Genomic DNA, 17,570 nt, shown 5'->3' on the forward strand with positions numbered 1-17,570 from the left:
GCATCCCGAGTCTCAGCAACGATGGAAAAACGCATGAAACAGCAAAAGTGCTCATCCCTGCGTATCCCTCTGTGCTACAGGTGGGGAATCCCCCTAAGGCACAGCGTTGCCCATCTCCGGCCCCTCACACCCCTGTGCAGCTGCGGCCGGGCAGTGCTCAGCTCCGCAGCATCCTCCTTCTGTGCTCTCCTCCTTCCCCTCCGCTGCTTCCCCCGTTCTTTGCAGGAGCCAGCCCGGCTGTGCCAGGCATCCAGCTGCTGCAGCTGGGAGCCCCCTCGCGTCCCACGGAGCAGAGGATGGCGCTGGCACGAGGGGCAAGGCCTAGACGCTGATTTAAAAATAAAATAAAAATATATATCTAATCTTTTGCTGGTTTGGAAATATTTCAGCTACCAGCAGGGGATTGGGGAGCTTCTTTTAATCAGCTTTTGTTTCTTTTTTCTTTTATATCCACCTTTGCAGCAGCCTACAAGGAAGCTTTCACCCCGTGGGGGCCCTGCAGCAGCCCCACACCTCTCCCACGGCCGCGCTCGGGGCAGGAGGAGCCGCACAGCTCCGAGCTGGGGGGCTCCTCGTGCTGCTCCCCGCCTCGCCCCGTGGCACAGGGCAGGAAAACTCGGAGCTGGGCTTGGAAAGCTGCCTCTGCCACCACCACCAGCCTCTAGCAACGCCCCTGCATGCGCGGTGCTCCCCGGAGATGCAGGGCACATCCCCAGCGGGGCGAGCGATGCCATGGAGCCCGTGGCTACTTTCTGCGCTGGCTACGAGCCCACTGCACCGTTGTGTGGTTAACCAAAATAACCTACAAGTAGTCGGGAGCAGACAGAGCGATCCCAGAGACTCCAGCCATTGCAGGGGCTTTGTTTCCAAGGCGACATCTTGTCTCCTAGCTGCAAAAGGCCACGGGAATGAAGGCAGCCTATGGAAAATGAATAGCTCGGTGACAACAACAACAAAAATCTGCCGGGGAGCGTATCGGGAAGGGAGGGAGAGAGGGGTGTCCTTGGGGGGGGGCAGGAAAGAGCCAGGAGTGGCTGCACAGAGCAGGGGAATGGACAGGGTGCGATTTATCCCCCGAGAAGCCCGGTCCTGCCCCCATTGAAATGCACAGCGCCGCTTCCATCGCCTTCATGGGAGCAGGGGAGCTTGCACAAATCAGCTATTCTTTTCTTTCCCCTTTTTTAAGCTACAGTGTTTGAAGATCCGAGCTAGTTAAAAATAATCCATTGTCCGAGGCAGAGCCTTGCCGGGGCCCGGGAGCTCTGCGGCACCGCTGGGAACCGCGCTGGGTCCCCGCTGCCTCCTGGCCCTGCGCCGCGGGGCAGCGGGACGGGACATGCCGCAGGACATCCCTCACAACCTCCCCATTACAAAGGAAACCCTTTTCCCCTCATTTTGGAGGCTTCCAGAGCTGTACAGCACGTTACCCTGAATATCCATGTCAACCCGAGCTGCAGAACTAACCCGGTTTGGTTGTGCTAAGGCTGGAAGTGGGCTGTGGGTGAAGCCTGTGACACCCGTGTCCCTGTCCCACAGCACCCCGCCTGGATGAGGAAAGGCTGCAGTGCCATTTATTGTGCTCCTCGCCCTTAAGTGAGTGGCTGCAGTGGTAAATGTCCCTGGGATTGTTTATGGGATTTATATCAGACTGGGAGCGCACAGACCTTGCCTGCAGATGCCCTGCTCTTGCTTTCCCTTCCCTGCCGTCTCACGGGAACGCCTAAAAGCTTGGGGTGGTGAATGCCAAGCCAGCTGCTGGATCCTTGGGTCAGGCTCGGAGGAGGAGAAGGAGGAGGAGGAGAAGAAGGAGGAGGAGGAAGAAGCGTGAGCTTTTCCCCAGGCTGGAGCCAGCCTCGGGTCGGCACAGCACAAGGCGGCCCTGGCAGTGTGGGCTCTCCCCAGCCCAGCAGCAGGAGCAGGACGGGATCTCCTCCTGCCCCTGCTTTCCTTCACCCCCTTTCCTCCCCCTCCTTTTCCTCAGAGGCTCTTTTGGATGATGAACGACTTGCCCATTGATGTCCTGCCTGACGCTGAGACATTTTACTTAACGGATGTCTTTCCTTTGTACCTCCTCTCAATCAATACCACGCGAGCAAAAGGTTGGGGAAGGCAGAGCCACTGCCTCAGCCCGACATGGGAAATGCTCCCCCCGTGCTGTTTTTTTTTTTTTTTTGCACCCTCTACTGTGGGCAGAGCAGCTCTGCACGGCTGGATGACTGCTGTTTATTATTCATCGTGGTATGCTATGTGGAGCTCTAGCTGAGCAAGTCTTGAGACCGAGCGGGTTTGCTTCTCGCTCCCTCTCCCTGGAATGGTTTTATTGCAGCTTAGTGCCAGGGAATTCCTCCCAAACCGCCCCAGCAGGGAGCAAACCTGGACAACGGGGAGCTCTTGGGGCTTGGGACCGGTAGGGACAAGACTCAGTTTTAAGAATCACAAAAAGCATCCCTGTGAGCAGCCCTGAAACGGGGGTACCAGCTGTGAGCATTGCCCACTTGACGAGCTACCTTAATCTCCTCTGCAGCGCTCCCAGACCCCATTCCCCAGCTGTAACTTCCATCCTGACGTGCCTGAACTTCATTCCTAGAGGAAACGATTCCTACAGACCAGATCCAGTTTTCACTTGCAAATACTCCAGGCCACTCTCGAGGCTCCCAGCCACACTTAAACGCGCCGTGTGCTTCTTTGTTGGCACCACCCTCCGTCCAACCAGCTCTCAAAATAGCTCATAATATTAATACCTGGGTTGGGGTTTTCTATAGCACTTGCTATTGACCTAACCTGAGCCACGCTGAGCCCAACAGGAGACTGCTATCAACAGGGCAAAATGAAGGCTCCTGAAAATCCCATTGCTTAGGCATAATAGAGAAAATTTCAGGATGGATTTTTCCTGGCTTGTTAAAAATTCTCATCTAGACTTCTCTTAAAATGAACCAGCTCAAATCTTTCATGGTATCTGCAGACGGACAGGCTTGCCATTATGTCTGAATGAATAAGCGTGGTCAGAGCTGGTGGTACGGCCAGCTGGGTGACCAGCTCCTGCTCACGGTTTGCTGGCTGATTTCTCACCTTGTTTTACTTCAAGAGCCCTCAAGCAGGTGACAGTGCAGCTGTTAAACTTGGTCCTAACACAACCAGGAGCTGAGCTCCTGTTGGACAGCCTGGAGCACACCAGTCCCTTCCGCAAAACCTGCCCAATTTTCTGTGCCCCCCTCGTGGCATCCTTCCTCTGGCTTAGCTCGCCTGCTCGCTCTTGACAGACACGCGCACAGCTTGGCGTCCAGACCCGCGGCACAGCGATGCACAGCGCTCAGATCCCCTCTGCAGATACAAATTGTCAAGTTTTTCCACCTCCCTTTCAGCTGCTATCTTCAGGTCAAGCTGGAAACGCGTTTCCAGTAGGTGTTGGCCGACCAGAATAAAGCTCTCCAGAGCTCCTCGCCGCTTCTTGTGAGCCACCCCGTTTGGTAATGAGGCCGTTGCTGGAGCAGCGCTATGTTCCTCTGTCCCTGCCAAAACCCCACTCCCTCCTATTCAGCTCCACAAGATGCAAAAAGCCCGGTGCTGCCAAGTGTCCTTTCAGCTGCCAGAGGAGCAGCAGCTAATCAAACGAATGAAAGCGCCGGGCCGGGAGCCCCAGCTCGCAGCTCGCTGACCCCAGGCCGGCAGCTCGGGGCTCACGGCCGGCTCCGAGTGGCTCCATCCTCACCCCATCCCGGCACGGACACCGGGGAGGAGCTGGGGACAGTCACGGCCTCACCGGCCCCATCCCTGCCTGGGTTATCCCCCGTTGGGAGCGCTGCTGTGCTGATCCCGGAGGCACACCATGCTCATGTTTGTGAGTCCTTTTCACAAAATCCCTTGCTGCAGTGCCAGCTTCCTATCTCTCCCTGCGCCCCCTCCCCTTATTTCCCACATCGGAGAGAAAAGCCTCACGCTGGGCCTTTCACGTCCCTCGTTCCCAACGCTGCCGGGCGAGAGGCCCGCTGCTACCTGATGAAACCAGCATCGCCGCGCCGCCTCCGCTGCTGCTGGGCACTCATCTCCACCAGCTGAGGATGGGGTTTGTTTTCGGCTGCTTCCCCGGGACATTCTTCCATCTCTTCATTTTTAGCACTGGCATTAAGTATTTAGAGCATAAAATGACTAATTTGCCTCTCTGCAGCCGCTGCGTTTTGAGGCCGTTTGGGAATTGCTGAGGTTCTTTGCCACCTACAGCCCAGTGAGTTTATTAAAGAGATCTTACGTTTCCGAGGCCCTTCGTAGCCCAAATAACTTCACACAAACCGCCTATTTGCCACGGAGCGATCACTGTGCAAGTGGCTGGGACACGGATTAAGGGCAGGGGCTGAGGATATCGAGGCAGGGCCTCGATACCACGCCGAAAGGTTTAGGACAAGAAGCGAGAAGACGGCTTTGCCAAACCAACAGCACCAAGCTCTCCCTTTCAGCTGGAGTCGCTCCAGTGCTTTTGGCTCTCCTGGTGCTCTCAGGAACCGCGCAGAATATTTAAGGAGGCGAAAAAGTAATCTGCACGCTCTGGATTTCAGCCAGGGTGCCACTGTAAACGCTTCTCCTCTTTTGCAAGTGCCGTGGGCCTTGCAAAGGTCACGGGAGCTCGGCTGATGGGTTTGGTGTCCCTCACACCCACACGGTTCCCCTCAGGAAGGCTGAAGCCAACACCGAGTGCTGAGGGACTGGGCCTGTGGCAATGGGACCTCACCATGAGCAGAGGTGGCACATCGGCCTTCTGGCTGCAAAATCCACCTGCAGGCTCTGTGTGAGGCTGGGGTGGGGATAAGAAACTTCTGTGCAACCCAGCCTAACCCAGCTTCCCTCCTGCGATTCCGGGTCCCTCCAAGTCCCAGCACCCTTCTCTGCCTGATCCCTCAGGCCGACAACGCACGCCTGTATCTGCACCGGGTTTGTGGCATTTCCTGGCCCTTGCTGCACCTCAGCACGTTTTTTCCTCCTTTTTCTCTCTTTATTTTTACGAAAAGCCGCAGAGAAAGCCCTCCGACACCAGGGCCTGTCCAACAACCAGCTGCAAAAAACCCAGAAGCAGCAAGCTCCCCCCGCCAGCCTGCCAGGCCAGCCTGCTGGGCTCGTGATCTAATAAGCTCTTCCATTTTCATCTTAACTGTCCTCAGCCCCCGAAAGGGCAATGAGCGCTGGCAGGATTTTCCTGTGTTCGTAAATATTTCCCTGCTGCTGCGTGCGGGCTGGTTTTGCCTTTCTGCATTCGCGTCTGAAGATGGCTGCGCTGCCAGCTCGCCATGTAAATTTAATAGCGTTCCGAAACCTCTGCCCTACATAAACGCGGGCGTATTTCATCCGAGGTGGGACCTGTTAGCGGAGGAGCGGCGTCGCTAAATCATTCAGAAGGTTATTGTTTGAAGTGCGCGCAGTCAACAAGCGTCTCGGCTATCACAGCTCCAAAAAAGCGGAGGGAGGCGGAGGAAGGGATGAGCGGGGCTCATGGAAACCTCTCTAAATGAAGGAGCTGAGATCAACGAGGGCTCAACAGGGCACTGCCAACCAGCAGGGCTGGCCCCGTGAGGATGGGCCAGCTGCAAGCAGCTCCACAAATTATGCACTGGCAATTGCTTTCTTGCCGCTGCCCGGACTTATTTACACTCCGAAAGATTTCTGAAGTGTGTTTATTTAAGAAAGATGAATCCGGAGGCTCTGGGAGGGGAGCAGAGCCTTCCGAAGAAATGCAGCCCCAGCACGGCACCGCTCGTTTCGCTCCTTAACCCCTCCACACGAGGAGGAGGCAGGAGCTGAGTGCTCGTGCACCAGGCATTAGCGCGCTGCATGGCGAAGCGCCGACTGGATGGGGGCTGGAGGTTAACAGAGGCAGTTCTGAGCTGTTTGCCACTCCTCGGTGTCATGCCGGGAGAGGGAGCGAGGTTGTGGGGTGGGGAAAATTGGGGGTTGACAGCTTCTGCACCCAGACTCTGAGTGCCTGAGTGTGGATGGAGAGAGCCCCTGACAGACGTGTGCTCCCCTGACGTCCATCCCAGCACAGCACCTTAACAGCTCTCAGCAAATTCCAGCATTTCGGCCCTCATTTAGCAAATTCCCCACTTTTCCCCAAGAAGTTCTGTGTCATCAGTATGTGAAAGCACCCAAATCCTCATCTTCCATGCTGTGAAGTAACGGGCTGTAATTCTAGGAACTGCGAGGGCTTCAGAGCCCTCACCGGCTCCAAGAGGAGCCTCGCACAGACACTGCCATCCCTCACCCAGCTCGTAAAGCGGCTAAAAAACTCGGAGCCCCGAGTTTCTGAGCTGTTTTCAGTCACTTAATTGGTGATGCAGCCGTGTGTATCTGCATCTCTGTCCTTTACTGATTCATCCGTTCCCCAAGCAAATGCTGAAAATGAATTTGCTTTTTTTACACCTGCAAATTGCAGAAGCAAACGAGCTGCCTGCGCAAGTGCTGTATTTTAAGATGCCAGCCCCGTCTCTGGGAGGGCATAATTAGGCAGATGTTTATCTGCCCCTAACGAGTTGGGCTCACACAGCAGCGAGCCGTAAGGGCTAAACCTGCCCACTCTGTACATCCTCCAGTAACCCCCCCTGCATTTCAGAGCCTCCCACAAGGGACATCATTGTCCTGGCTCCGGAGCAATGTGTCTAAGGCTGACCTAGCCACCTGCGGCTCGCCTCTGCCCTCATCCACCCTAGCTTAATGCAGGGACCTCAGCCGAGGAAGCAAAGCACTGCAGATGACACAGAGGTACGTGATCTCTACAGATGTGTAGTGACGAGAAGCTGCCGTGTTTGCAAGCTCAGAGGACAGCCCGACTCAGTTCTACACGGTTTGTCTGATGCAAGAAACATTTGGTGCTCTGCCTGCTCCTGGAGCAGCCCGGGGATGGCAATGCCACATGGCGTGGCTCTTCACCAAGCTCCGGGTAAGGCGTTGTCTTCTTGTTGCCTGTCTGCCTCTGATGCTGCTCAGCCCCTTGGACACTTGGGGATTAGGGCCCGTCTTACTTCCACCTCAGTCCAGCTGCACGTGTAATTAATGGGGTGCTTGGTTCCAGCGCGCTCTGCAGCTCTTGTACAGGCACCTTTGACTCCACCTGGCCTTCCCAAGCCCTGGAACTAGAGCAGCACGTACTCACTTTTACGAGGAGTGAAATATGTCTCCCCCTGCTCAGCACTCTCTGTTTTGACTTTTGGCAGCAGGCTTTCAGATTCCGATAATTCGTGTGCGTCGCAAGGTGGCAAAGCTCTTAAAAACACAATTTAATTTTGGTCTCACTGCTGATCAGCCCAGTGGGAATTCTGACTTAATCAAACTTTAATGTTTTCCTTGTAAATTTCAGAAAAAGTCAGTAATTGGTCTGGTAATTGAATTTTCAGATCATGTATCAAAGGAATAATGTCATGCATGGGATAAGCAGCAGTCTGCCTCTGGAAGCCCAAACATCTGAAATGGAAAATTCTGCAGAATTTAGATAAAGATGCGAGTATACTGCTGTAGAGCTAAGAATAGACCGTATTATTTATATCGTCAAAGGAAGCGGTTGAAATCACAGAGATCTTCAGAGAGTAAAGATGCTCAGACAGTTCTGCACAGGAATCGTGTTCACGGAGCTGAAGTGGAAAGCTCCTGACGGCCCAGCACAGGCACGCCGGTCCCAGCGGGCCCAACAGACCGGGCTGCGCTTTACGCCGCAGAGACGTGTCAGCCTTCTCCCTCCCGCATGATGCGCTCAGGGTGTCTTCCAAGCACCCAAGAAGGCAGGAGGGAGGATCTCGCCTTCTGCAGAGGCATCCTGTGCTCCTTCAGGTGCGCCTCCGCCGTGCCTGAGTCCCAAAGTGCTGCATTTTCCCCGTGTCTCTGGCAGAGCGCTCTGTTGCAGGGACTCGTTAGCGTTTCCCCGTTGGGTTGCTCTCCAGGTCTAGTCCTTTTCAGAAGTTGCCTTCTGACTAGATCAAAACATGAAGCAGCTAGTGGGAAAAATTCTAAGCATCCTTTTAATTAAAAATATAATAAAATTGAGGCCTCACGGCCATAACACATGACCGTGTCTCTCTGAAGTTCACATACTTCAAGAGCTGTGCCCCTGTCTCCTGGGACTATGACACTCAGTTTTTCCTGTCCTTCAGATGCTTTCAAGCTCAGAAGTCTTTCCAGAAGTACATTAAATGCCTGCTTTTAGTCCTTGCTTGATTTTTCCTTTTTCTCCTCAGCATGTTTCTTGTCTTTGCACTGATGTTTTCTGCCTTGTTCTCCATCTCTCCAGTCAAAGCTGAGCATCTCCAACACTGAAGAGTATTTGGAGGCGAGGGTCCTGCTTCGTCTCTCTGAGTCTGCCTCTCCAGTGGCCCTGGTGAAATTGCTCCCATTTCCACTGGCATGCAGCAGAGGAGAAGGAGAGACCAGGAATCTGCTCATCTGCTCCTCCTGCTTCCCTGTGGCACCTCTCCTCCACCAAGGCAAGGCCAAAAGGCACTGGGGCAGGTTGCCCAGAGAGGCTGTGGATGCCCCATCCCTGGAGGTGTCCAAGGCCAGGCTGGATGGGGCCTTGGCCAACCTGATCTGGAGGGTGGCATCCCTGCTATGGCAGGGGGTTGGAACTGGGTGGTCTTTAAGGGCCCTCCCAACCTGAGCCATTCAATAAAAATAAAAAATATATATAATTATAATGAAAAAGGCTAGGCGAGGTGAGGGCTGAGCGTGCCCTGCCCACCCACAGGACTGGGAGACAGCTGCTTGGTAGGAAGCAGGCGTGCAGCCCTCTGAGATCCTCGGGTGCCAGATGAAGGTACCCACCTTCCTGTGGGAGAGATGCTCATGCTAATTCAGCTTTCTTTCACCTTTTTTTTTTTTTGACACTAGATGTCTATTCAGCTTTGCCAATCCTGTGTCCATCAGAGCCAACGGGAGGCTTGAGTTTCTCCTCTGTGCCGTGACAAGTAGAATTTGCATCGGTTTTCGCAAAACAAATGTGTCACCAGATTTTGGCAGGTGGTTCTCTCCCTGTCTCATTTAGGCAGGATCAAATTCTGTCACTTGAGCAGTATCAAATGTTTTCATTACAGTAATGACAAAATATTCGCCTTTAATTTCTTCCTTGCGCTTTAATTTTCCTCTCACCTCCACTTATCAGCTAGCAGTGCTCCGTGCCGTGCAGCAGGAAGGAAGACACGCGGAGCGCTCTGCTCAGCTTGTCACTGTCAGAAATTCCCGCAGACTCAATTTCCCTGAAAATTGGGGGATTTTGAGAAAGCTGCATTTTTAGAAAGAAAATTACTTCCAGGGAAAGAAAGAAAATTGCCCAGAGCGTGCGTGCTGGCATTCAGCTCCTTCCATCTCGGGGAAGGGGAGTAGATCTTAAGATCACTCGTTTGAATGCGCAGGGGGAAAAAAAAAAGGCTTTGATTTGCTTTGATGATTAAACCCTCCAAAATATCAGTCTCCTGCCCATCATTCAGAGCATGTTCATGTCAGACGGCAACAGGAGGGAAAGTTTATCCTTGAAACCTCCAGCTGCAAGGGCTGCTTGCCACCGCCGGGCTTGGTGGTCATTCCCACCCTGAGCACAAGAGCCACGGCGAGGTGGAAGGGTTGGTTATATTTGTGGGCACATTCATCTTCAGGTCCATAAATGCCTTTGTTTCCTGTAGGAAGCTGTTTGTTATTAGCTCCTTGTGTTCAGAAGAGCAGAAGTTATGCGCTAATTGATCCACGAGGCGGCTTCTGCCCGCCAACACATGTGGAAGCAGCCACAAGGATCTCGGGTACTCTCGCCCCGATGGTGGAAGTCCAAGTGCAGCACCTGTGTGGTGTTGCTGTGGGGACAAGAAGCAACCCCTGGCTTCATCCTTTTGTGGTGGCGATGCCTCCTAGTGTGTCACTGGGAAGGAACCAGCTCCTGCCTCCCTCCCTCAGGGACCAGAGCAGTGCCTGGACACCAGACTGAAGGCAGCCCCCATTGCAGAGAGGACAGGAGTCAGTCTTTCACCCTCTCACATGCACGCACAAACTCAAGGCCAGGCAGGTCTGATGCTTCTAAATTTTTAAGCCAGTTGTCCAGATGTTCCTGTAACTTCCCCATTATTTGGTGAGGTTTCGCGTCACTGGAGTCGCTCCTGCTCTGCGCTGCTGGGAGTGCGGGTGGACCTGAAACCTGAGTCCTCTGAAACCATTGTGTTGGCACAGCAGTTCTCCTGAAGGCAGCACGGGTGACTCCTTTTTGAGCAAAACTCCAGAAAATTACTCTCCCCCCATACTGCAGCTTCAGAAAGGTCAAAGCATCACCATCAGATCTTTCTCAATGGGTCCAAGCTAGACAAATGTCTGCAGTTCCTAAGAGGCTCAGCCAACGCAAGAAAGGACACAACAAGCTGCTTCTACTGCATCTCAGGCATGGGACGGGAGAAATGAAAGGACTCTGGTGGGCTCCCAGTCCTCCTCGAAGGAACAGAGCCGGGGCACAGGGCCGGAGAGCCCCCAGCTCCCTGTCGGTGCCAGGCTGTGCGGAGAGGAAAGGGGTGGTCACGTCGATCTGAGCACTGCGTGGGGGCACAGCGAGGGTGGCGGCCCCTTCTGCTCAGGAGCACTGCCGGAAACCCAGCCCCAGAGGAAGCTCCAAAAGAGCTGAGAAAGCGACCGACATGTGGGAGGTTTGGAGGCGATGACGAAGAAGCATTGGAGGGGAAGGGGGCTCCCGGTGGCACCTAACTTCCCGCAGTGAGATGTGAAACATCACACCCCGGGCAGCACCAGGGATGTAGCTGCGCCCCGAGCCAGCTCTTCCCCCACGCGGTTCCCACAGAGATTTTCTTTTCCAAGAAAACGTCAGGGGAATGGGCTGCGATAGCCCAAGTTGTTGCCGTTCCTCTGACTGCTGTGGGGCTTGACAGCGAGAAACTCTCCAAGTTACTGGGCAGTGCACATCCCAGGGGGTGCTACTGGGTGCACCCTTAAGGCTTATTGGAAGGAATAGCGTGGTTTTGCAATGGAAAAAGCAGAAGAACAAGGGTTAACCACACAGATGCCTGCTGACAGGGCAGCAGAAGCAAGCTGGACAGCGAGGGTGGGATTTAGGAATTATCACTCCAAGCATCATCAGGCTCCCGAGCAGGAACAGCTGCAGCTGGTCTCTGCTGAAAGCTGCTGACAGATATTTGGGGCCCAGCCTTAGCAGGGAGCTCTTCTTCAGGTGATTACACAGCCAGTACTACTCACCTGCTAATGATCTTCTGCTAATGATGGTGAGCGGAGCCACGTAAACGGAGGCACCGGTGCACCCGAAGGGCTTTTGCACTGGGGACTGGGGAGGGCGGGATGTGGGAGTGCTGAGCTGGGGGGGATGCTCTGGGAGGCAGCTCTGTGCCTCCCTTAACTCGAGGGCTTGATGTGCTCAAGACAATAAGTCGTGTTAAAATGCAGCAATTAGGGCGTCTGTAAGAAAATTCGTGCTCTGCTTTAAGGAGCTTCTACCAGGAGGTTAGCAGAACTCACCAGGGCTCCCAACAGCAGGTATTTTCTTTACAACGGGGCTGTTGATATGCAAGCAAGAGATGGAGGGTTGCAGCTGATGTCTCCTCTCCTTCTTTTCACTCTCATCTTTCTCTTTTGACCCTCTGAGGCTCTATCTGCATTCAACAGACCCTCCAAAATAGTCCTCTGCCTAGGTCTGGAGAGGAAAAAATGCCCATTGCCCAAGTGTTACACAAGCTGTCAGCCCCCAGCTGATTCTCCCTGCAACCTGACGACTCTTCTCCAGCCAGCTGTTTGCCTGGAGGCTACAAACACCTGCTCTGCCTCAAAAAACAGCTCCAGCAACTCCCTCCAACACGTCAGAAGACAGCAAATTGAACAGCAGACAGACCTCCCCTCAAGGGGAAAACTTTTCTGGGAAGCAGCGGATGGTTTATCCACACGAGTGACTGTGTAATTTTCTACTTGTTGATGGCCGCAGGCACATCAAAGTTTCCTGAGCCGTGCCCTCAGTTCCCAGCAGGGCTCATGGGCTGGGATCTGTCCCATAGCTGAAGCCACCAGCCATGCCGGGCTTTGCACCGTCTCTCAAAGCAGACCCAGGCCACAGCTTTGAGAATACAGAACTAATTTTAAGCCTTTGACACTTTGAGAGGGAAAGGATTTCCACCACCTTCACAATAAAGGCTCTCCCTGGCTCTGGCTCAACTGCTTGGGAGTAGCAGCAATGTAGGAGGTCCTTCTGATTTTAGGGTTCCCGTAACTGAGAGCAGTTAAGTGTAACTCAGACAGGCAGGAGAGGGAATCCAGGAGGTGTGAAATCTAAGCCTTAGGTTTTTTACTAAGGTTCTTAAAGAAGAGGAAAACGACAAAGGGTACTGTAAACTGGAGGCTGGAGCCTTGGAGGCTCCATCAAATTTGACTTCTGAACACCTTTACTTCTCTTTGCAGCTGGGTTTTGCTCTTAGTTACACTATTTCTGTCTTGCTTTGTGTATGTGCAATTTCCCCGCTCACCTTCTGGACATGTGAACCTGTCGTACCATCCTGCAAGGTGTCCCTGCTGTGCTCTAAAGCTGTTCAGCAACCTACCGGCCAGATCTAGCCAAAAAAACCCTCATCAGACAACCCTGCTACAGAGCCCGAGAGTGCCCGTAAGTGCTATGGGGAGTGTGCAAGAAATAGGAGATTTCCAACCCTACTGTGCCCTACCTTAAGGTGTTGTTTTGGGGTGAAAGCCACAAAATTCAGCCTAATTGCATGAAGCATCAAAAGCTTCCAGGTTTGTTCAGGGGCAGAGCTGGTACTGGCTGATTCCAAGCCCCAGCCCGCGCAGCATTACACAGCCTGGTGGATTTGAAATCCATGCACCAGGAGTTCCCAAAGCTCGTAACTTTTAAAGTTTGCGAGGTTGCTCTCCTGATGCCTGTGTATCAGCCAAGTGAGGCTTGAAGACTCGGCACTGAGTCACGGGAAGGCAGGATGTGTTCTGAAACACTGGGAAAGTTCACAGCTCCAAACCGCCCTGACCCGTGACTCAGGCTGCGTGTAAGCACTGCACAAAATTTCACATTAAGGTCAAGTTCAGAAACAGAAGGTTCCAGCATTAAAATAAATGACTTGAAAGAGTTCAGAGGAGTAACGGGAAGCTGGGTCTTGGCTGAAAGATGCCCGACATCTTCAAAAGTGGGAGAATCTTAGGATTCTCCCTGACAGGCCTAATTTCTACTCATATAATGAAATGGAGGTGCTGAGCTGGCAAGGTTTGGAGTACAGACAGATTTCCTAGTGTACTAACGAAGCTCTTGATACCCTGGGCCTGCCAGTTGTCTGTTTGGATGCTCAGAGACGTGGGCATCCAACATCAAGCAGAGGAGCTTGAAGATGTTAGCAGTGACCCTGTGGACCACCACCAGCGTGGAATGTCCCACATAGACCTCACACGCGGACAGAAAATCCCACATTTCTGGTCTGAAAAACACGTTTCAAGTTCCCAAACTAGAACAGTAAAGGCAAAAGGGGAAGGGAAAAGGTTATGAGGTGGGGAGCATGAGACAGAGAGATGGATCCAGGCACAAGACAAGTCAGAGCTGAGTACTGTCTGACTTCTCAGTCCCCTGAGCGTCAGTAACACTCTGCTGCAGTTGTTCTCTCTCTGCCAGCCTGGCATAAGACCAAGTTAAAACTAGAGAATATTTTTTGCGATGCAGTGTTTTTCCTCTGAACCCACCCCATGAGATGTTACAGGTATCAGGCACAGACACCTAATATAAGCAAGAGAAAAAGCGCTGGCATGAAGCTGGAAGCAGAGTTCAGGCAAGCAAAGCTTATGGCAGATGGGGATGGCCACTGGGTACATGGGCAGCCTGATGTGGTTGACCTCTCTGGGAAGAAGCTGACTGAGAAAAGAGATCCTACAGGGCAGGAAGGGAAAAGAATTAGCAAGGGAAGTTTATTGTCTGCTTATGCACGTGCAAGGCTTAGGTGAAAACACAGAACTTAAGTTTGTCTGCCTCACTCTTCATTATCAGGCTGCTGCCTCACGTTAGATCATCTTACTCAACATACAAAACCTCTCTTGGGGGTAACTTTCACGAAACACTTATTTTTTCCATCATTTTTTGCTACATCAACTGCTTTCCCCATGAGCTAAAACTGATGCTTACGATCACGCTTGCAAATGTCAAAGTTCTCCAAGAATCAGCACAGGCCCGCGTTTACCTGGGAAGCAGGCTATTTTAAAATCTTTTGCAGGAAAGAAAAATCCATGCTTAGGCAAAAAATGTATTTAAATAGCAGTTTGCTTGGCGTCATTATCACAAATACAAAACCATGCGGGGACTTCTTTTGTGTGCTGAATATTTCATTCAGTCCTGCAGTGCAGTGACTCCCTAAACCTTTAGTGATCTGAGATCTGCTTTTGAGGCACTAATTTGCTGTTGCCATGACATTGTTAATGTCTGAATTGCTTTTTTTAACCGCTCTTCTTTTTTTTTTTTTTTTTTTTCTCAATCTCTTGCAGAGGCATTCTGAAACAGTGGGCATGAGATGATCTTGTGGAACAGGCTGTGTGTCCTCAAAAACAGCAGAACGGTGTTCACTCACAGGCTGGCTGATACAGCCCTGATGGATGGATGGCTGATTACAGCCCTGCCAGATGAGAGGTTTTTAGCTGCAGAAACCACACTGAGCACACCTGACGTAGTCAAAACACTTCTGGCTTTGGGTGTAGGGGGTGAGAGGTGGGGAACTATTACATCTGCTCTATTTTTATTTTTTTTAAGTGACATTCAGGAAAAAATGTCACTAAATAAGCAAAATTCATTGCTTCCTTATGCCTAACTGGGCTTCCAGAGTGAGCAGAGTGAAAGGAATGGCATTGAATTGCTTGGCAGGCAGTGTATTAACGTACTTGCCTCCCATATCCAGCTTGGAATGGAGAAATCTCTGTCAAAGGCAGCTTTAGCAGAACAGCATCGCTTGCCTGGGAAACCCTTTTTGCAGGAGATGGGCTTCCTTGGATGGGATAACCCCTTCCAGTCACCCGGCAACTGAACTATACAGCAGCCTTTGCTGTTCGGGGGTTTAAAGAGAGCTTTTGCAGGTGTTCTGGGAAATGGCTCAGCCCTTCCCTCTGACCAGCCCACCTGGATGCACACATCAAGCAGAGGCTGAGATCAGCTGCTGCCCACGCTTACTCTTACAGCACTGATGGGTTCCCTTAATGCCTGGCCAGATGTGGAATCCTAGAATCATCCTGGTTAGAAAAGACCTTCAAGATCAGCAGGTCCAACCACCCCCCTACTAGCAGTGTCACCCAGTAAGCCACGTGGTCGGAGTCTTTGCAATCCCATTTCCATACTGGGGTGCTGCTGGCTTTCATCCCAGCTGATTTACAGCCTAGTGGGCAGCGGCTCCTCTCCTACCGGGCTTTCTCAAGTCCAGGAGCTGCTTTCCATTCAGTAGGAAGGAATGGGGCTGGAAGTGTTGGGCCTTTTGGGGCCATGCGGAGTGCAAAGCGCCACTTCAAACCTAATAACCCGTAATGGCTTTGAATATTTCCTTGCTTCAGTCTCCGTTTTTATAGGTGTATCTGGAAATAAATAGTGCTCTTGGAACACGCTAGCAGTGACATCTGAGTATTTCCAGGAACGCACACTATAAAAATGTCTGCCCACCACTGAAAGGAACAGAGATCGACATTTCAGATAACAAACAAATGCCTTTGATTTCCTCCCTGTGCCAAGGAACACTGATATTGTCTCTGTCTCCTGGGCATTCTTCAATGTGCCTCATTAGGCCGTTATGAAATGTTGCTCTATTTGTTCTCTGCTAAAGTAGCAAAACAAGCCTTGGGGCCAGGTTGACTTCGGCGGAGCCGGCTGGATTTCCACAGGCTGAGGATCTGACCTCGGCGGGGATGCTTGTGCCGAGCGGCCGCAGCGGGGAGGGCTGCTGGAAGAGGGAGGGAAGAAGATCCCCTGGCAGCTCCTTGCTCTTTGCTTCTCTCCAGACAGCTCCACAAAGGAAGGCCCTAACTTGGGGCTGCTGCTCTCTTTATGGAGGGGCTTGGCAAGACAAATCCTGCCGTGTTAACGCACATCCGCAGGACCTGAAAGGCTTCATTCAGTCGTTAAGGGAGAGGTGGAGGCAACGGCAGACACGGAGCACTTTCAGAAACTTTCCTCCCCAGATTGGAGCTCTTAAGCTGCACAGTTAGCTGAGAAGAGCTCCCTGAAAGCATCAGAGGGACTCTGTAGTCCTACTCTGTTTTTCCCCTACGAATACCAAGGAAATGTTTTTGGTTTTGATTGTAATAAACACATTCAAGAAGTATAACAGCGCCGCAGTTAAACGCACATGGGAGACCCTTCTGCAGTGGATACTGCCAGCGTGTTTAACAACTTCTTAGAGTTCACACCTATTAAGTTGGCTTTTAACAAGTCAGCCTGGGTACCTGATCTGTACACACAAGGCGAGCAGCTGTATGCACGTGGTCAGTCCCAGGAACACACAGAATCGGCCCACTCCTCCTCTGCAAGTGCCTGTGTCAGTGTGGTGCTGGGGGATGTCTCGTCCTGCCCCGTGCTCCTCCAGTGGCTGTTTGCTTTGCCACCGTCCAGTTACTCTCCGGATCTTGCCCTCTGTAATGAATAATCTCCAAGTCGAAGTGGTGAGGACCCATTTCCATTTTTAGAGATCTGAATGCCAGCCACAAACTGAGATGCAGATTGCTATGGAGATCTACCAAATATGGACTCCTGAAAATTCAGGCCTTTCGCAAAGGTCAGGAGGGACTGGGATTGCAAAAAACTTTTCTAGCCTGGCAATCTGGCTCCAAGTTGCCATGCTTTGGACCAAGTGACCCCTGACGTTGGCCAGAGCTTGAACAGTGTCTTTTAATCCTAGCTGTTGGGATGATTCCATGTGAACCCACAGCAGCTCTAAGGACAAATGAGGGCTGCACATAATTGCTGGCTTCAAACCCTCGAAGAGCTCTTCCTACGTGACATAGGTAACGCACAACTTGAAAGGCCTGGGATGCAGCAAATTAGAGTGGAGCGAAGGAGGACTGTAGTTCCAGTGTCTAATTAGAAAGCACTGTGAATTACACACTTTTTTGGTTATAAATAGGACAGCTGGGTAGGCCAGGAGTAAGTTGCTTCTTGAGATCTGGTGCTGTACCAAAGGATGGGGCCTGAGCAGGAGTTTGAGCAAAATGGGGCAAACGGAGCCGGTGGCAGCAGCAGGAGCTCACCGTGTAGATGACAGAGGTTTGGTGCAGCCTCCAGACACAGCCTGCCTTCTTCCACGTACACGTCGGTGTGGGAATGGCTCTGGTGAGGCTCCTGGGCTCCGCATGGCTGCAGCCTCGCTGGCCCAACACGACGGCCACGTGCAGACACCGAGGCGCTGCCCCCAGCCCTTCTGGCCCCGCTGTCTCTCTGCCCAAGGAGGTCTGCTTTGGAGTGGACGCCCTGAGAGTTCCTCCGTGCTCCCATCTCAGTCCCCCGAGGGCACTTCTGCGAGACACACCAATTTGCTTTGACATTTAATAAACTGCTCTATTTTTAATTTTGTTTCTTGCTCGCCCATTAAAGCGCC

The 17,570-nt window shown here is 52.4% G+C and overlaps 1 protein-coding gene and 1 long non-coding RNA gene across 3 annotated transcripts in view; one reads left to right on the top strand and one right to left on the bottom strand.

Moving 5' to 3' along the window:
* Positions 1-17,570, bottom strand: part of GNAO1 (G protein subunit alpha o1) — a 130,343-nt gene that overhangs the window by 57,803 nt on the left and 54,970 nt on the right. The window lies entirely within an intron of this gene.
* Positions 11,281-13,637, top strand: LOC137861716 (uncharacterized). Its single transcript, XR_011099795.1, has 2 exons — positions 11,281-11,505; positions 11,615-13,637. It is a non-coding gene; the product is annotated as an uncharacterized lncRNA (long non-coding RNA).

Source organism: Anas acuta, chromosome 10 (assembly GCF_963932015.1).
Source record: "Anas acuta chromosome 10, bAnaAcu1.1, whole genome shotgun sequence".
Lineage (NCBI taxonomy): Eukaryota > Metazoa > Chordata > Aves > Anseriformes > Anatidae > Anas > Anas acuta.